The 19,271-nt window shown below is 37.7% G+C and overlaps 1 long non-coding RNA gene across 1 annotated transcript; it reads left to right on the top strand.

The window, feature by feature from the left end:
* Positions 1–2,817: 2,817 nt before the first annotated feature.
* Positions 2,818–18,199, top strand: LOC119740317. The gene is made up of 2 exons (XR_005272667.1): positions 2,818–3,658; positions 4,805–18,199. It is a non-coding gene; the product is annotated as an uncharacterized LOC119740317 (long non-coding RNA).
* Positions 18,200–19,271: the final 1,072 nt, after the last annotated feature.

Genomic DNA, 19,271 nt, shown 5'->3' with positions numbered 1-19,271 from the left:
TAATCTATACGATTTAAGTCACCAGGGACGAAATGTAATGACAACAACATTAAAACGAATGACAAAAAACGAATTTGCTTTGTCAATTCAACGCCGATTGCTTCACGAGACGAATTTCAAAGATTTTGGACGAATCGGAATGCTAACAATTTGAATTATACTGAACCTTAAATGAAATCTAGTGGTGGCTTTTTGAAATTCAAATTGAGAATTGAGCTTGGCGATGTTCGGGGACGAAATTAAAGTATCGATATAGGGAATTCGTGTGATACAAGTGTTAAAATAACCGGGAAAACCTATATTAACTAAAAGTGTACAAATGCATCCTTAAGTTCTCAGGACTATTTATTAAGGGGGAGGCCGTTCGCACGGACGTCACATTCTTACATTTGGCTAGTGCTATTTTCTTCTTTTTTTTGGAGGGGGGCTAGACACACTTTTTGGGGGGAGGGGGGGATTTAGCCCCCCCCCCCCGTAGAACCGCCACTGTTAACAAATGATTTTAGTCGCTCAAATTCTAGTACTTTTACTTATCTCGGATAGCAAAGCATGAATCTAACTAATTTCCTGACACTATAGTACTTCACGGTTTCACGTGTAAATAAAAGGGACACCAAATATTTAAAAACTGCTGTTGAAATGTGGTGTTTGGCTCTTGTGATCAAATACTGCCATCTGTGTATTGCTCGTATGAAAACTTGCTCTTCGTACCCTAACTCCCTATAAATTGGAGGATTCAGAACTGTTAGAGCATGGAGACTCCAAGTGCGGATCCAGGGGGGGGGGGCCAAAGGGGGCCATGCCCCCCCCCAAAAAAAAAACGAAACCAATTTTTTTTTTTTTATGTGATGTCGCAATAAAGGCAGGCAATGAGTACACCACCATCTTTTTCTCAAAAAACATTGGCTAAAGTGGTCAGCAATTGCCTCAGATCGCACCACAGAGCATCGAGAATCCAAACAAATTTCGGGGCCCTTAAGCGGGCCCCGAACCCCACGCCGTAATTTTTTGACCCACTTTTTGGGAGACACAATTTTTTTGGGGGGCCCCCCAAAAAATTGTGTTCTGGATCCGCCCTTGCATGGAGCTATAGCTCCATGGTTAGGCACGTACAAAATAAAATATTGAGCGAGATTCACAGTGCGTTAGCCCAATCACGGACCAATAAAGTCCGTGACCCAATTGGCACGTGTAAACATAATCCACTTTTTTGGGTGTCCCTTTTACACAGGAAGTTGTGTAATGCTTATAAAAAGATTATTGGGTTCACTGGCCACTGTGGCATGTCCAAACGTATTTCCATTAATTACATGTCCCACTTGATAACTGTGAAATCTTAACAAAGATCGGCATGCTTGGAATTTTTTTTATTTTAGGCCATTTTAAGTACCAAGTTTCACGTGTGTGAATGGGACACCAAATGCCCCCAATACGCAATCGATGCACACTTTAATTGTTATGTTGAGTCTAATCAAGTTAATTTCACAATAAACAAGTGTGTTATATTCTGAGTAAGACAAAGCAAAAATACATTTGGAAATAAAACACACCTCATTGGGCATGACTAATGATGGCAAAAATAGCAGAAAATAAAAGTTTGGTGTCCCCTTTACTTTTTTCCAATACAGGCTCGTGACTGAATTAAACCGTGAATGGATTCTGACATGGTATTTTGGTATTTCTGGATGAAATTATCTCTTATTTTGGCTACAATTAATGAGGAATATCAATATTTTTAAGTATTACAGAACATTATTAATGAATTCCCAGTCAATATATTTTTTTCTCCATTTTGGGTCAAATTATCACAAGTTGGTACCCTAATATTAAGCCTACATTGTATTACCTTCGATTTCGGTTTTGCTTTTTTGTCATCGTTTTCCCCTAGAAGGTTCATCCTTCTAGTTCATCGGATCACCCCCAAAAAAAATTCACAGAAAATGAAAGATGATGGAAAAAGCTATAAATTGATTTTAGTTCGAATAATGTGCAGGATACTTAACTTTTGAGAAAATTTAAATTGTCTTTCTGGTTTGCTGATTTTAATCCGTTTTACCCTTCGCTCGCGTATTAGGCGCTATTCTTTTTATAGATCCCGTTGAAAAAATTAATAAAAATTCAAGTTTCTTTTTCAGAAAACCACTATGATTATAAACAAGTGTGAAAGGGCAATTAAAGATGTTGTATGTGCTCTATGAATACATACAGACTATTACCCAAGTAAATGAAACTTAAAATAGAGTATGATGTGAAATTCCGGTTTAGTTCTTGCGTCATTTCTATTTTCCTATGACATTACATGAATCTGTTGCAATGATGCTTTGTTGTTGGTTTAGTTTAGAATTTCCGGAATTTTCTGTTTATTGTGCAAGTACAACAAACACGTCGGGGCACGCGACGCAACGTCTGTCAAACGTTCAACACGTATCCCTGCGGTTTTGTGACGTATCAGCACCGACTCTCTCGTTCATCATTAAAATATACATGCGCGAGGTTGACGAGTTGTTTACAAAAATGTATGGAGCTATACTTAGTGCAGTCGTCTTTTGAAATTCCTCTCATTGTTTACGAAATAATGGTAACATACAGTATTTAGTTTTTATCACCGATTTTTGATGATCAATTCAAATGTCTAATTTATTATAATTCCGTTCAAAACTTTCTCATTTATTCACTCCTGACGGCATGATCATTTCAAAGGATGCTGTAAACGCCTGTATTATGTCTGCATGTTCGTGACGTCATTAATCGGAACCGAACTATTTTCCAATGGTAAAGGATATCGCAGTAATCGGGTTTTGTATGGTATATAAGCCCTGTGCGGACCTGCGAAATTTAGGGCGTCAGCAGCGATCTGTCTTGGTTTGTGTGTCGCTTTCCAGGTGGTCGTTTGTTGTGATTTTGTGCCCGTCTTTTGTCTGGGTTTTCTGGCAAGAATATCTTGAAATTTGTTCCCAGGTTGAAATTCAGAGTGGTCAGCTGGTCTTCGACATTCCGTTTCCGTCATGTCCGTGTCGTCTAGTCGGTCAACATTCTGGTTTGAAGTTGAATTTTGATTTGTTTTCAACAGACAGTTAAGGCAACACAGAATCATGATGAAAAACCTCAACGACAGCGTCTATTCGATTTCCACGCCGCGTATTTCTGCACTAAATAAACTCGACGAACAAAGTCAGCTTGAAACAACATGTTACTTTCTTCATTTCTTCAAAAGACTTGTGTTTTCATGGTCAATTGACTCACTGACTGAACTTTGCGAAAACAAACATTATGACAAAGACTGTCATGACTGTTTTCTGGCACTCAGTTCATGCAGGCGATTTTTTTATTTGTTTTACTTTAGTTTTTGTAGGTCTTGGACTTGGCGCACATCACAATTTTGCTTATTAACTATACAAAAAACAAAGACGGGCCCGGCCTATCGTGTTTTCTCCAGCACAGCGGGTTATAATTTTGACGGTTGTAGTTTGGCACATTGGCTATGTCGTTTTCTCTACATTTTGACAATCTTCAAGAAGTACTATAGGTTCAGTTGACTTGGTGAAAGAAGTGTTATTCCCGATTCCTCAACTTGTCCACTGCTAAAGTGCTATTGCTCAAAACAAGAATTTCAAGGCATGGCTGGTCTTCGAATTCAAGAGACCCAAGAATATAAATGGTAAGGAAAATTGTTTTTCCTTCAACTTGCTTAATTCATTTGATTTTGATAGCAAACTAGCAAAGCTTTTCTAAGTCGGTAAACACTTAACAGAGCTGCTCAGTCATGTCACTGTCGGTGTTCTGATTAGCATGATTAGGCCTAGGCCTACACAGTTGACAGTACAGGCGTGCAACTTTTCCTCAGATCAGCTGATCTCCTCTCTTTTTTTACTTCATAGACAATGTGTACCATTAAAAAAAATAGAAAAACACTGTGTGAGTATGGGGCCAAGGCTAAAAAGTCTTTGAAAGATTTGAAATTTCATCTTTTTGCGACTTCCTGTCGTCATGCCAGTTTCATGCCTGACTAAATCATTGGTTTTGCATAGGCCTAGGCTTGCATTGTCTTTACAGCTTTTGACATTGTTTGATTACTTCAGCCTTAAGTTAAGCAGCCTTACATAAAAATTAAACATAATTGTACTCTGTTCTCTGAATCAATGAAGTTAAATTGCAGTTTCATAAAAAACATTGCTTGATTTCAGCTTGACCTGTCAAGTGTTTTTGTCATGGAAGTTAATTGCATTTTGTTAGGATTGTTCATGTGAGTGTGACTAGTTTCGACTTCTCAAGTGTGTGTACACTTTATATCTACGATGTTGTTTGTTGGCTCGAAAAAAATGTAATGCATTGTACATGTATACAGGCCCATGTCTTGATAATTGTGTCTCTGGTTTTATTGACGCGCTGATATTTTCAGCACTTCAGCATGTTCATGTCAACACTCTTACCAAGAAAAAAATTGGCACTAGGGCTGACATGGCTGATACTGGGCTAATTGTCAGTTTGTTGGAAGTTAATTAATAGTACTTCTAAAATATCCACTTGTTTTCTCTAGACATGTACAAAAAAATGTATAAAATTTACATGTTGGAGCAAAGTAAAACAAAACCTTAAGTCTTAATCTGTTGAACCTTTCCTTCACTTTACTTACTCCCTAGTCGAGCAGGGTGTGAGGACCTTTGTCTCGACCAATTTTGTTGGTCAGTTCAAAGTTGGTTGATTGAAACAACACTGGCAATATTACTCTCTCAAAGGTGATTCGACCTCTTCCTTGGTATTCAATCTCTTCTTCCTTTCCACCTATTTTGTTTTTGTCATCTAGATATTAAGTGATATGACGCAAATTGCAGCCACAGACTATGACGAAGCCAGCCAAGTAAGAAGTCAAAGTGATAGTTCTTCAAAGTAAAAATTCATTTCAAAGAGCATGAAGCATCATCAAGTACCTTCAGTGGTTGTTTACATTATGTTAAGACACTTGACGTGATAGTGGAAGCAAAATTCATTCGATTCTGGAAATTCGTTTTGATTTTGAAATATTGTACAAATGGAAGTGAAAGAAATCTGAAAGAGAAAGAGTACGCTCACTTGAAAGTGATTCAGCAAAGTGATCCTGAACAATCATCAATCTTTGTATACTGTGTCAACATTATTCCCACCCAGAAGGGAAGGGGTTTTTGTGTTTGTTTCTTCCTTCATCTTCTATCAAGTCCAGGGGAAAATGCTACAAGTCTACCTGTAAAGTCACTCATGAGAAAAGGAATTCACACAAGGCAGGCCTGACACAAGATGGAGAGTCTGGAATTTCAAGATTCTGATCAAGATGTCTAAACACACGGTGCACAAATTCATCAAATTTGTAAAAAATCGTTCCAATTTGACTTGAGGAAAAAGAAATGTTCACCAAAACTATGGTTCGGAAAGAAATCTAAGAAGAAAGAAGAAACAAGTGAAAGAAAATATGCCAAAATCCTTAAAGATTGTTTTTGACATTCTGGTTGTGTCTCCAAACGGCAAATCCTGTAATGGAGTTTTAACTATTTCATGAGGTGCTAGGCTTGGGGCGTTTTCTTCCTTCCCTTTTCAAGTGTTTCGTATGTAGTTCCGAATGCTGATGTATGAAGCGCGAGTGGTTCACTACCGCAACCTGTCAAGGAATTCCCCTTAGAGGTCCCAGGTCACACTGCTAGGAAGTTCAAGCTTGATGTTCACTGGTGTTAGGACCCAGCTACACAGGTTTCTTTTCTATGTTCACACCAAAGTTAAAAGTTTTCTTGCCAAGCATTTTTTAAAATTATACTTAAAACCATCTTTGTGGTTTAGTACTAACCTTCAACAGAGTTATCAGATCGTACATCTACTTGTATTTCTTGGAAACTTCTGCTTTGTCGTCGTGTTCCCCCCCCCCCCCCTTTTTTTTCCAGTTATATTTTTTTATGTTTTAGATACACTTGGATTTGGGCTACTCAAGCAAGCGCTGTGGGTAAAACAAGAAAGACCACCATAGACGTAGCAATGGATTGCCGCTGCGGTTACAGACCAAGCAAGCACGTGTCGACATTCGGTTATTTCGTCGCCATGTAGGGCCACGCCAAACAGGTTTCCCTCTGTAAAGTACAAACACGCTGCAACATAGTATCTGTTAAGGAAAATTGGATAATTCTTGCCGTGCATATTTCTGTCTGAAATATTTTTATGGAGATCTGACAACATGCCGGTATAGGAACATCGCTAAAACAAGAGCTTTGACCATTGTTTACATGAGGTTGACATGAAGCAAACATCAGTTCAATGGGGCCATGCTTAGCAGTTCTTTAAATTGTAAACTACATTGTAGACACTCGTGGTAAACACATTTTAATTTGTAATGAGCGCTCGTGCCATACCCTCGGTGTTTCTTCCTCCCATTTTTTCCCCCAACAAATCTCAAATATGTAGGTAATCTGCCTTGCAACTTCTGTCACGGAAGACATCTCGTTGAACTTCTCGTTGAAGATCTATCTTGCTCGTGTACGCTGCGCATTCCAATCATAATGGTAAAGTAAGCTGTTGTAAAGTAAACAGAAAAAGATAATTACATGAAGTAGATAAAAAATGATTTAACTAACCATAAAAAGTGGAAATGTATGCATTCTAGGGTTTCCTTTTTCCCCATTTTTAAGTATTCATGTAGATCGGTGAGCCCAAAGACGTGTTCTTAAGCCGTTGCTTACTGTGCTGTGCCATTGTACTTGAAGCCGAGTCTTCAGCGTGTGGAAGTTGTTTGAAGAAAGATACCTCTAACAGGTTTCTCGTAATCCATTAACGTGTGAATGCGTTTTGAAATTTCAATCTTAATCGCCTTTCAAAGTGGATCACAAAGATGAATGCACCAAGCTTAAAATCCGGGAATATTGTGAACGTTTGTTATTTGGGCATTGAAAAGTTACATGTCTTTGCTTTAAATAATTTGGGTCTTTTGTAAGCGGAAACAAAATACTACAAAACTTCACTCCTAAACTGACAGTCCATTGGAACACTTGGATCAGCTATTACTTTTGTTGGGGAATGTGGTGTTTTGTGTTTTTCTCCTGGTTTCCATCCAGTCTGTAGATCTACAGCTTGCAAGATAAGATACACATGCTTTCCATGCTGTACTACGTAGCTCGTCATACCTGCGCAAAGTTCAAGTCAAAGTGCAAGAAATCGTGCAGAATGATCAGTCACCCGAAAGAAAAGGACAGAGCCAGCAGGTTTCTTTATAATATCAAGAAGATTTGGCTATTCTTAGTAATTACTCGTATTCATAAGATACAACAATGCCATGGCAAAAATATAAAAATTATCAGTTTTGGGGAATTTGTAAAAACTTGATTGATTCAATAAACAGGAACACTAAATACACTAGATTTAAAGTGCAACTTTTTTTCACACATCTCAAATGAAATCAAAAGAATTCAACAGTTGCTTGTTAAAAATTGACGTGGTACACTAACAAAAGAATTACAGTGATTAGGTTAGGGCTTCATAACTTGCTTTGCTTTTTCCCAATGTTAATCATAATCTTGCAGTTATCACGAGGCCGTCCTCATTGAGGTCTTCATGAAGAAATTGGCATGGATTGACAATCGCTCCTTCACCAGACCACCTGACCACCCTTCTGTTTTCACGCACCCATCTTTTAATAGAATGAGACAAGACTGTGTTGCTTTCTTCATCTACCACTTTCTCCGATTAGAAGCTTTTGGGTGAACCTGTTTTCGCTGTGACTTTTTTAATTTTTGTATTTCACCAACGCCATCCTTAATGTTTTTCAAACTTAACTTCTTTTTGAACTGTAGTTCACTCTTGTGAATTTGCTTACCTCTACTTGTGTCCATGATTGTTTTCGAACTCCACAAGCGTGTAGGATGTTTTGTTTTTCCCCTGCTTTTTTTTTGCAATAACCCAGGTTCCTCATGATCTTCACTGCCGTGCTTAGACCTCCGCCTATCAACTCATGTATGACTACCGTATGTGTGTCGCACTCCTTTTTCACAATTACTCCTGCGTTATACAAGCAGCCTTCTAGGTGTCAAATCATGTGAATTCCCTGCACTTCCCAAGTTTTTGTCGGTCATGGTAAAATACACATCTGTCTGTCTTGCTGATGTAAGTTTTTAATTCATTTTGTTCTCAAACACTTAAAAAAGCTTCCATTTCTAGAACCGCTTTTTCTCGTGACATTCGTTGTTTACATTTACTTGAGTTAAACCCATTCACATCACAACCTACTAAATAAATGGTTGGGCTTTTTGTTGAAATATAGAGATTGAAATGTCTGCACATTGCATTTAACAAGTTTGTTTGCAACATTTTGTTATTCTCAAAATTGGTCTCAAATTTCCCAGTGTACATGCATGCATTTCTATCAGACACTTTGTTCTGATTAGCATATTGACTGGTTGCTTCTTTAACACAATGGATTTATTTTCAATGAATATTAACCACGTGTAGGCGCTGTTTGGTATGGGTGGGGGGAGAGACTTTTGTTTGCATTTTGTCGTTATTACAGCTTTGGAAGCGAATGCACAGCATCGTGGGACATCGTCCTAGCAAGCTGATTCATGCAACTTCTTTGAAACTGCAACACAGTGTGTCCGCATTGGCTACAATTTGTCCATCCCACTAAATCAAGAAATGTTCTGCTCAAATTTTCTTCACCATCTCTTCATTGTTGCTGCTCATCAATGACAACACTTACTGTAAGGTCATGTTAACCCTCTGGCTTCATAGAAATTTTCACTACAATTCAACACGTTAAGAAATACACCAAATTGTTCCTTCTGCATCATCAAAAGTAAAAATGACATCAACTGCATGAAAAAAATTCTTAATTTAGAATGGTCATATTGCCAACAGTAGCATAGCCAGTAATGGAGGATTGATTAGTCATTCAAAATATGCCTTGGCCTTTGTTTGCCTTCGTATGGTTTCTCCCACTTTTATTTGCATTCATTTAGGTAACTAAGGACTTGGAATCTGCAGGTATCAGACTTTTATATCACTGTTTTAGCTTGTGGCAAATCAGGCGCTGCACATGTTTCTAACAAGGTACCGTTAACGTTGAATGTTTGTTAATTGCTGGTTGTAGTCGTTGCTTTTGAAAGTTTTGGGGATCTCTTAGTTGATTTTTGTTAAAATTATATTGCCTAAGCTGTTGCATGTAATTTTATATTTTGTAGTGTTGGTAAAGAGTCTTTAAGACATTTGGCATATTGCCATGGGGAGGATTGTTGGGCTAGCGTGGGTAGGGTAATCTGTTCTTCCGTTCCAGGGATTGTGAAACTCCTCGGCCCCCGTGAAAGCTTTGTAACTGTCCGCGGTTAGCTGATCGTACAACATGAATTGACAACGGCATTCTTTCATGAGTTGAAGGTCTTAATATACAGGCATAACAGGCAAGTTCTGTGTATGATAGATTACCTAGTAAATTTAAGGCTTTTTTATTTTGTTGAATGTTGCTTTGTCTTGTAGAACGATGAGAATGTTGACAAATATGCACTCAGAAAAAAAAAAAGACTAATGAACATGAATACTTCTCCGGAAAAGATTATTCTTTTTATAAGCCTGTCTGTGGACTACTGTTTGTTTTGAGATACTGGGGGGTTACCTTAGGGCAAGTCGATTTTTTTTTTAGCTTTCCTTTCCAGATTTTGCCCATGAAGAAACTGGCCACAATTCCTGTGAAAGACACAAGAGTTCCTATGCAGATGTCCTAAGAATCTACTCAAGCCCTCACGATCCCACTCGGTCCTTGACATGAACACCATCCAAGTAGCTACGTCTTCAATTCTGTGCAATCCTTTGTTACAAGTCAAGTTTTCAAGAGTGTCGTAGCCTTTGCGCATAAATGGAACTGTCAAACCGGTCCTACTTGGCATGTATTCACAAGACGTGAGTTTCTCCGATAAAATTTTCTCTGTTGATTGCCTTTTGAGGAAAATTCAACTATTTGTAAAGAGGAAATCAAGTCTCTCAGCTTCTCATACTTACGTTGCAAGTTTTCTGGTACATTAGGTCCTTTTTTTTCTCCCCCTGCTGGCTGCTAGCATGTAGATTCCTTATATGTCCGGTTTTGCCCGGAATAATTTCACTGGTGTTATTAATTTACTGTTGCATCTAAGTTGCACTTTGATTTAAATGAGAGCACAAGTGACCTTGTCAGCATAAACAATACTGCAAACAATGTACAAGTAGGGCAGTGTGATGGGTTTGGGGTAGGTTTTTTTTCTATTTTTATTACAGAAAGGTGTCCCTGAATATGTCTGGGCAACCAAGAGGAACAGATAAACCGGAAACGGGCTTAACGTGTGCGCTGTGTCGTCAAAAATAACTGCGGTATGCTTGATGTATTAAGAATGTTATCCTATAGTGAAATCACTGCGTAATTAATACTTGGTGTTTGTGTAGATGTGACAATTTTGATAAGTGGACGAATGACGTTTTGTTGAAAATACGTGATCGTGTAAACCGTGACCAAAAAAATGTAATGTGAAAGGTAATGAATTTAGGGGATGTGATTGAAGGTTATTAGCAGTTGTACTAAGTGTAAATATATCAGCGAATTCAATGAGAATGACTGTGCTTTAGGAGAAAAATTGTGAAAGAATATACATACGCAAAATAATTTTAAATCCAGTCACTGTGAAGTTAACGGATCAATTCTGTGATTATGTTTGTGATAGACTGAAAGGGTAGTCGAGGGGCTTTCGTAGGGCAAACTTTTTTCTTTTAATTCTATAAGTACACAGGTTAAACGAATTTCCCGAGGTGGAAACTAAATCCTGGAAAAGTACTCCGAACGTTTTGAGGTGAAAAGGACAGGTGTATGGTGGAAAGTTTGTGGTAGGATAATTTGTTTTGGGGAAATTGTACTTGCCAAGAACTTGTGAAAATGATTTATCTGATACTTTGTAACAATTTTGAAGGGCCATGTGTACCTAACAGCCATGTGAGGGATGGGTATGTGTGCATGGGGGTGGGAAATGTTTACCTGTGCTTGCCTTGCAGAAACTGTTGACATGCGGCAGTTTTTGGATAGCGTTTGTACTACATTTGGTATCAAGCCGGACTGACCATATCTTGCCGATTTTAAATGCGACCCGAAGAATGCATTCTTGCTTCGTTCATTTGGTAGGATCAACTCATTTACAATCCTTTTTTTTTTAAAACGCTCGTAGAAAGCTAGCTTGCTTAAACTGCATTGAAGTCTCTAAAAATGCATGTGAAAGAACATCTTTTGTTGAGGAAACTGTTTTGTGTAATAGATCATCCTTAAAAAGCTTTAAAACGTTTTTTACCCGCGGATGCATGATTTCATAATGTTGCGGCGTTGCTATTGCCTGTTGGGAGGGATTGGGGAAGAAATTCTTGTTTGTTTAAAGAGCTACAGATTCAGAGCCAAGCCTTACTCCCATAGTGATGTGGCAGCTTCTAAGGAGGTCTCTCAGCCATGGTCATCTTGACTTGCAAGCTCCTGGTTCCAAGAAAGGTTCCACTGGAAATTCCAAAATCTCCATGTTCTGGTATAGTACTGCTTAAAAAGTATTTGAGTGCATGGCTTTTTTGTGCTTTTGCATTTTGGGGAGCCTGTATTTTTCCCAACAGATGCAGTAAAGAGTCCTCCTTGCATTGTGTATCCATGGGAGTGAAGGCTTAAGCTACATGTTTCATATCTGGATTTGCCATCTAAAATAACCAAGGACTAGCAAGTGTATGTGAAAAGACTGCACATTTATGGATTTTTACGTAAAAGACCAAGCTTTCATCTGAACTAAATGTGAGGGGGTGCTAAAAGAACTGACAAGTGAGGGAGAAATCAATTCCACTGTTCGCTGGAAAGGACTTGTGAAATGCGTGTGGGAATGAGACGGATACAGAACAATGTTCAAGGGAATAAGCAGCCTGGCTGTTGACTCTGTCACTTGTGGTATCTTCTTGCTATGAGAGATCACCACACTATTCTGGGATGCACAGAGCAAGCATCAAGGAGATCTTAAAACAGCAGGAGGAAAGCACAAGTGAGAATAGTAGAGGACTCAGTCAGGCTGGACACAGCTAGCCAAGGTCGGACAGTTTGCTAAACGGGAGTTCACAAGGCTGACTGGTGTGGGGCATTAGTGGGGATGGAGACGCGGCTGACTAGCTAGGCTGAACATAGGTGAATGAGGCATCTGGATGGGGGTGACTGGATAACGTGTGGGGGACAAGGCATTGGGAGTGGCTGTACGAGGAGCATTGACGGGGTAGACAGACTAGTCGGGCTTGGGGGACGACGGTGGAGACTGACGGAGCAGACGGTGGTTCAAGGGGACAGAGTGGTTTGACGGGAAACGGGACATCGTTGGCGTGACAGCTGGACGAATGGCAGGAGGGAGCAACGTGACAGGACGGGACTAGGATGGCGGGATGGTTTCTTGGGACTCTTTTGGGAGGCTGCTGGACGGGACTGACTGGACGGGCTGAGGAGACGGGTCAGCTGGACGGGACGGGACTAGGCTAGCGGGACTAGACGGGCCGAGGAGACGCGACGGCAGGACGTGATGGGACAAGGACGGGATGGATTCTTGGGAGGCTGCTGGACGGGACTGACTGGATGGGCTAAGGAGACGGGTCGACGGGACGTGACGGGACTAGGCTGGCCGGAGGGAGTGTTTCTGCAGAGACTGCCGGACGGGACTGATGACTGGACGGGCTGAGGAGACGTGACGGGACTAGGCTGCTGTACGGGCCGAGGAATCGGGACTAGGCTGACGGGATGGATTCTGCAGAGGCTGCTGGACGGGTTGAGGAGACGCGAATGGCTTGATGGTGGGAGACAAGACGAGGATGGGTTGAGGCAGAGAGGATGGTGAGTGGATGCAGTTGAGCTGGAGTGATCTTGATGGGTGGTGATTTGGCTTGATGGCTTTCAGCATGGTCGTGGACGTCGGGAGTGTTGGTTCTTCAGGATATGTACTATTTGTTTGAGAATGTTGGTGTTGGAATGTTGTGTAAGTTGTTGACAGGTACTGCCACTGAGTGGCTGTAGTTATTAGACAAAAATAGGTTCTTGTAAATCTCTCGCACATGATTACACTGCCATTCATATACTCGAGCAATTTCTTGGCCTAAATCATGAATTGGCCCAAAACGTGTATTGAAATGTAAATCTCAAAAGGTTTCTTTTATTATGTTGAAAGTTTGGTTTTCGCGAAAAGTATAATAAAAATACATGTACGAATGAAAATATACGAAATTATGACAACGTCATAAATGTCATGAAAATGTAGCACTTGTTGCCAACATCAAAATTATGTTGAACACTGTTAATTCACTTATCTTGTGAAATTTGGTGAATACATGTTTACACATGAAATTGAAACACAATACATGTATAGGGATAAAATGGTTGCATTCGCTGATTGGTTTTACTAGGAAATAATTATGAACAGTTTTCAGACAAGCAAAACTTGTTTAACAAAATTAACAGCCTTTATGAAATGAAGTTAAATTCTAAATCTGTGAGACATTTTCCTAAATGTTGAGAAAGTTAAGAATTGAGTGCATGTTGAGAACTAAGTCGTGGAACTGAAGGTGAAAGAAGTTATGGGTCAATTCAGATAGCTGCATTTGTTTTAGTATGTGTCGTGTAAAAATTACCGCAAATCTGATTACTTTGTGTAACGGCATAGTTGAGCAAGTATGTTGAGTGTGAAGATGGAAAAATTACATATGAAATCAATTTTGGCAAATGGAGTATTGAATGCAACTCGTTTGAAAACAAAAGATCTTGAGATTTGAACACATAAAATGAAAGCAATATTGAGGGAGCTCAAATTAGTAAAAAAAACTGAGAAAAGATAAGCGCTTGAATTGCTCCCATGTTCTTCTGAGCAATAAAAGAGTAAGCATAAGCATTGTAGACTTCATCCCAACTTCCTTCAATATAAAATGTTATCGTATCCTGGGCATCAAAAGGGCCCTTCTTCCAAAAGAAAAACATGTAAGTTTTTCAACTTTCTATTCACATCTTGAAGTTTGAAATCACCTACCAACATGCCATTTAAAGATGGTGGTTTTCTAGATATAAGTTATCTTGAATGATAAACATCTGCTCTTTAATTTTTTTGTGGAAATGCCAAAAGTTCAAGTTAGGAATTTGTTGTACGTATCTCCCAATATATTTTATTGCTTTGTAAACTATTTTGCACCTAGTTGCATCTTTAGTATTCAATTAACTTTCAAATAAGCTCTTTAAAAAAAAAAAAGAACAGCTTTTAAATAACATCATCGGAGAAATTTGAATTTTGAAACAAAAAGTTTTTAACATTGCAAAATACAAGAAGGTAAAAATCAACAATTCCTTCTTTGGGAAATGCCTTGGGGAAAAAATGTCTTTAAGTGAAGAAATTGTGTTGAGAGTAAGCTTTTCTTGAAAATCATATTGTCTTTTTTTCCAGTTGTAATCGCGTTTCCAAAATTTCATTGTAAGATGAAGTGTGGCTTAAGACAATTTGTAATTTTTGATTAAAGTTGCATTTGGGTGGATTCGGCCGGCTAGAAGGGGTGATGAGGAGGCCGGTTTGCAAAGCAAAACTTAACTGATTGTAATTGTCAAAAAAATTGATGTAAAATAACCCAAAAAAGGTTTCTTGAATTTGTGAAACGGTATAGTTGTTCAGTGTGATGATGGAAGAAATTAACGATTTTTTTTTTAAAATTGGTCTGTACGAACATGATGAAATCAATTTGAGCAAATGGAGTATAAATACAGCTTGTGTGGAAAAAAAAATCTTGAGATTTGAACACATGAAATGAAAGTAATATTGACAGAACTCAAAAAAATGAGGAAATATAAAAAGCATTTGAAATGAATGTTCTTCTGATTAGCACTAAAAAAAGTAAGGGTTGTAGACTTCATCCCAACTTCCTTTAATTTAAGAGTTTATCGTATCCTCGGCACGAAAAAGGCCCTTTTCCGAAATTGCATTGTCAAATTTTGAAAACATGTACATGTACATGTATTAAGGCCGAGTAAGACATTGTAAGATGGTAATTTTATAGACACCTGTACTTCTGTGAGATAGACATATGATTTTTTTTGTTGGAAAATTTCAAATCTCAGTTAAGGAATAAGCTTTTTAAATCCTTCAATTACCTCGTGTACTTTATCCTTGAAAGGCCAGTTTTAAAATGTATTCGGGGGTGTTCTGGAGCAGCACTGGCTGACATAAATTGTATTTCTCATTGGAAACTACCCAGTATCACTTTGTAAACTACATATTTTGTACATCTAGTTTGCATCTTGAATATTCAATTAACTTTCAGCGAGAAAACAGAGAAATTTGAATTTTGAAAAAAAACAAACACATTTTTTTTTTTTTTTTTAACTGTTGCAAAATACAAAAATGTAAATCAACGATTCCTGCTTTGGGAAATGCCTGGGGAAAATGTGTCTTTGAATGAAGAAAATGTGTTGAGTAAGCCTTTCTTTAAAATCAAACTGTCTTTTTTTCCAATTGTAATCGCGTTTCCAGAATTCCATTGTAAGATGAAGTGTGGCTTAAGACAATTTGTAATTTTTGATTAAAGTTGCATGTGGGTGGATTCGGCCGGCTAAAAGGGGTGATGAGGAGGCCGGTTTGCAAAGCAAAACTTAACTGATTGTAATTGTCAAAAAATTGATGTAAAATAACCCAAAAAAGGTTTCTTGAATTTGTGTAACGGTATAGTTGTTCAGTGTGATGATGGAAGAAATTAACGATTTTTTTTGAAAATTGGTCTGTATGTTCGAACGTGATGAAATCAATTTGAGCAAATGGAGTATAAATACAGCTTGTCATGTGTGGAAAAAAAAAATCTTGAGATTTGAACACATAAAATGAAAGTAATATTGACAGAACTCAAACAAATGAGGAAACATAAAAACATTTGAAATGAACGTTATTCTGATTAGCACTAAAAAGAGTAAGGGTTGTAGACTTCATCCCAACTTCCTTTTTATCGTATCCTTGGCACGAAAAAAGGCCCTTTTCCGAAATTGCATTGTCAAATTTTGAAAACATGTACATTGTACATGTATTAAGACCGAGTAAGACATTGTAATATGGTAATTTTATAGAACTATACTTTTGCGAGATAGACATCTGAATTTTTTTTGTTGGAAAATTTCAAATCTCAGTTATGGAATAAGCTTTTTAAATCCTTTAATTACCTCATGTACTTTATCCTTGAAAGACCTGTTTTAAAATGTGTTTGGGGGTGTTCTGAAGCAGCACTGGCTGACATAAATTTCATTTCTCATTGGAAACTACCCAGTATCACTTTGTAAACTACATATTTTGTACATCTAGTTGCATCTTGAATATTCAATTAACTTTCAGCGAGAAATCAGAGAAATTTGAATTTTGAAAAAAAACCACCTTTTTATTTTTAACTGTTGCAAAATACAAAAATGTAAATCAACGATTCCTGCTTTGGGAAATGCCTGGGGAAAATGTGTCTTTGAATGAAGAAAATGTGTTGAGTAAGCCTTTCTTTAAAATCAAACTGTCTTTTTTTCCAGTTGTAATCGCGTTTCCAAAATTCCATTGTAAGATGAAGTGTGGCTTAAGACAATTTGTAATTTTTGATTAAAGTTGCATGTGGGTGGATTCGGCCGGCTAGAAGGGGTGATGAGGAGGCCGGTTTGCAAAACAAAACTTAGCTGATTGTAAATGTAAAAACAATATGGTAAAAAGAACCCTACAAACGGTTTCTTTAATTGGTTAGTTCGGAATAAAAAGGTGCATACATGTGGGTGGAATCGGCCAGCTATAAGGGGTGATGAGGAGGCTGGTTATAAAATGTAAAATATCCGGTTAGCGAAATGATTTTTTTTATTCTGTTTGTTTCATATGGATACTACAAAAAGTACTTCAAGCTTTGTATGTACTAATTAAAAAAAGAAAAAAATGTCAAGTCTTTAAAATTTAAAGGTCCTACTCTTTCCTTCAAATGAAATTTTTTATAACTTCAAGGGAAAAAGTTTCACATTTTTAAATGTTTCCAAACATTGTTTAGAAACTATTAGCTTTAAATTGCCATTGATTTACACATTTGGTGGAAGACATTTTTTTCTTCTGAAATTGAAAAGCACTAATTATGGAAACACTTTGACAACCATTCTAATGTGACACTACATGTAGTAAAGATGCATCTGTTTCACCATAAATTATCTCACACAAAAATGCCTGTAAAACACTCAAGTTTTCTAATATTCTTTAACCATTTACACAGTATATTTTTGAAATCGTTTATGATTGTTTCATGTGTATTTTGTCCATTACCGATGTTCAAATTGTGTTGTCATTTGGTACTGAATGTTTGACATTTTAAGAGCCAAATTAATCTTCAAGTCTTAAGTGAGTTGCACTGCACTTTTTAATCATAACGGCTAATCTCGACAATTTGAAACGTTACGAAAAAATTTCGTGGTAGAAAAAAAAGAGAATTTAATGTTTTTTTGTGCCAAAATGAGTACGCGTTGATAACACCATTGAACGTTAACTTGTGATTAAAACTAAGTCAGATTTTTTATACAATCCCAGAAAGCACAATCAGGTCAATACAATGGTTAAATCGTTGGATATGTTTTCATAACGAAATCCATTCTGTTTAATACATGTAAAAAGAATTAGTATTCAGACATTTGGCCTTCATTTTTTTAAAACTTGTTTACATGTACACATTACATATCAAAGCTAATTATTTTTCTGCATTGTCGTCATTTTAAAACCAAGAAATTTGGTGACGGTTGTTTTTACTGAAATTCATCTCGGGGACTTAAAAAGACATTGTGCTGGAAAACAACAATTCACAAGTTAGTAGTAAAGAGTACCACAATTTTTTTCTCTCCAAATTGCATGAAAATCTATAATAAGACTGATGTAACATTGAAAATCGAATAGCATTTGTGAAAGTCTATGGGAGAAATCCTTTTTAAAATTGGAAATGCAAACAAATTGTACACATACACTAATCTACCTCATTTGTAACCTTGTTTCTTTATACGTTGCATTGAGGGAGTTTTTCCTGGTTTTCCCCAAAAGGGTTTTACAGGTTTTTTGACTCCCTAATGCAACTGCACGGTAAAGAGGCGGAGGATGAACAAGAAACAAAAAAATGTTAAAAATCAGAAGAGATACACGAAAAGAATAAAAGAAATGAAACTTGATGTTTGGTTTTCAACTTTGTACTCTTTTTGATGTCAAGTTGTATTTCCTTTTTAACTGTGGATGTTGGTAACAAGTATGCCAAGTGAATTTTAAAGGTTATAAATTTTGTCCAAAGTATACATGAATGTTTTGTTTTTATGGAGAAAAGTGTTGGAACTTTTTTGCTGCCCATCACAGAGAATCGGTCAGATAATAATAGAATAACTTGGCAATAAAGTGTTCCTGACATCCATGGTGATTTTAATTACATGTATTAAAGAAAATTTGAAATGCATTTTAAGTTTAATTCACCACTAGCTCGAAGAGAAAAATGCACAATTTCAAAGTGCAAACTGAGTATCGCTAACACCCCCCCCCCCACCACTTCTCTTATGAAATATAGGTCTCAATCATAATGCCTTCCCCTTAGTGGTCTGATAGAAAAGCAGTTAAGTTCTTAATTCTGGTTAAGGGACTGCCTTCGGTAATGGATCCAGGGGAGGGTTAGGTGTTTAACCTCCACACACCCCCCCCCCCCCCCTTGGGCCGCACAAAAATATGGGGAAAAAAAGTACAGAAAAGTATTACATGTACAAGTATTTTGTACAAGCCTGATAGCTGATAGACCATCCCTCCCCCTCTCCCCTGAGCCAAATCTGGATCCGCCCCTGATGGCCTTGGTTAGAAGTTGGGGGGGGGGGAGCTATTGGAATCCTGGCTACTGGGAATGAATCTGAAAAGCACCCAAACCCATACCCCTCCCCTATCCCATTTCACAAGGACTGTGCTAAGCTTCCTACTTCATGGAGCCAAGACCCAAAGATGTTGCTGGTTGCTGTGAAGCTGCATCATTTTGCAGGTAAAGTAGACTGGTAAGTCTTAATTTATGTAAGACTGGTAAGTCTTAATTTATGTTAATTCATATGCAATCATTATATGGGATTTTATGATAATGTGCAGATTTTGAAGAGGACAACAATTAATTTTTTTTTTCTAGCACTTGGAAGATGACATTATGAATTGAAATATTGGAATGATGATATTGAGGGGGTGGGAGGGGATGAGTGCTCAGGAGCATGTTTACCAACGCAT

The sequence above is a fragment of the Patiria miniata genome, unplaced genomic scaffold, assembly GCF_015706575.1.
Source record: "Patiria miniata isolate m_02_andy unplaced genomic scaffold, ASM1570657v1 HiC_scaffold_5, whole genome shotgun sequence".
Classification (NCBI taxonomy): domain Eukaryota; kingdom Metazoa; phylum Echinodermata; class Asteroidea; order Valvatida; family Asterinidae; genus Patiria; species Patiria miniata.
The sequence above is the reverse complement of the archived record's forward strand: the minus strand, read 5'-3'. Positions and strand labels throughout refer to the sequence as shown.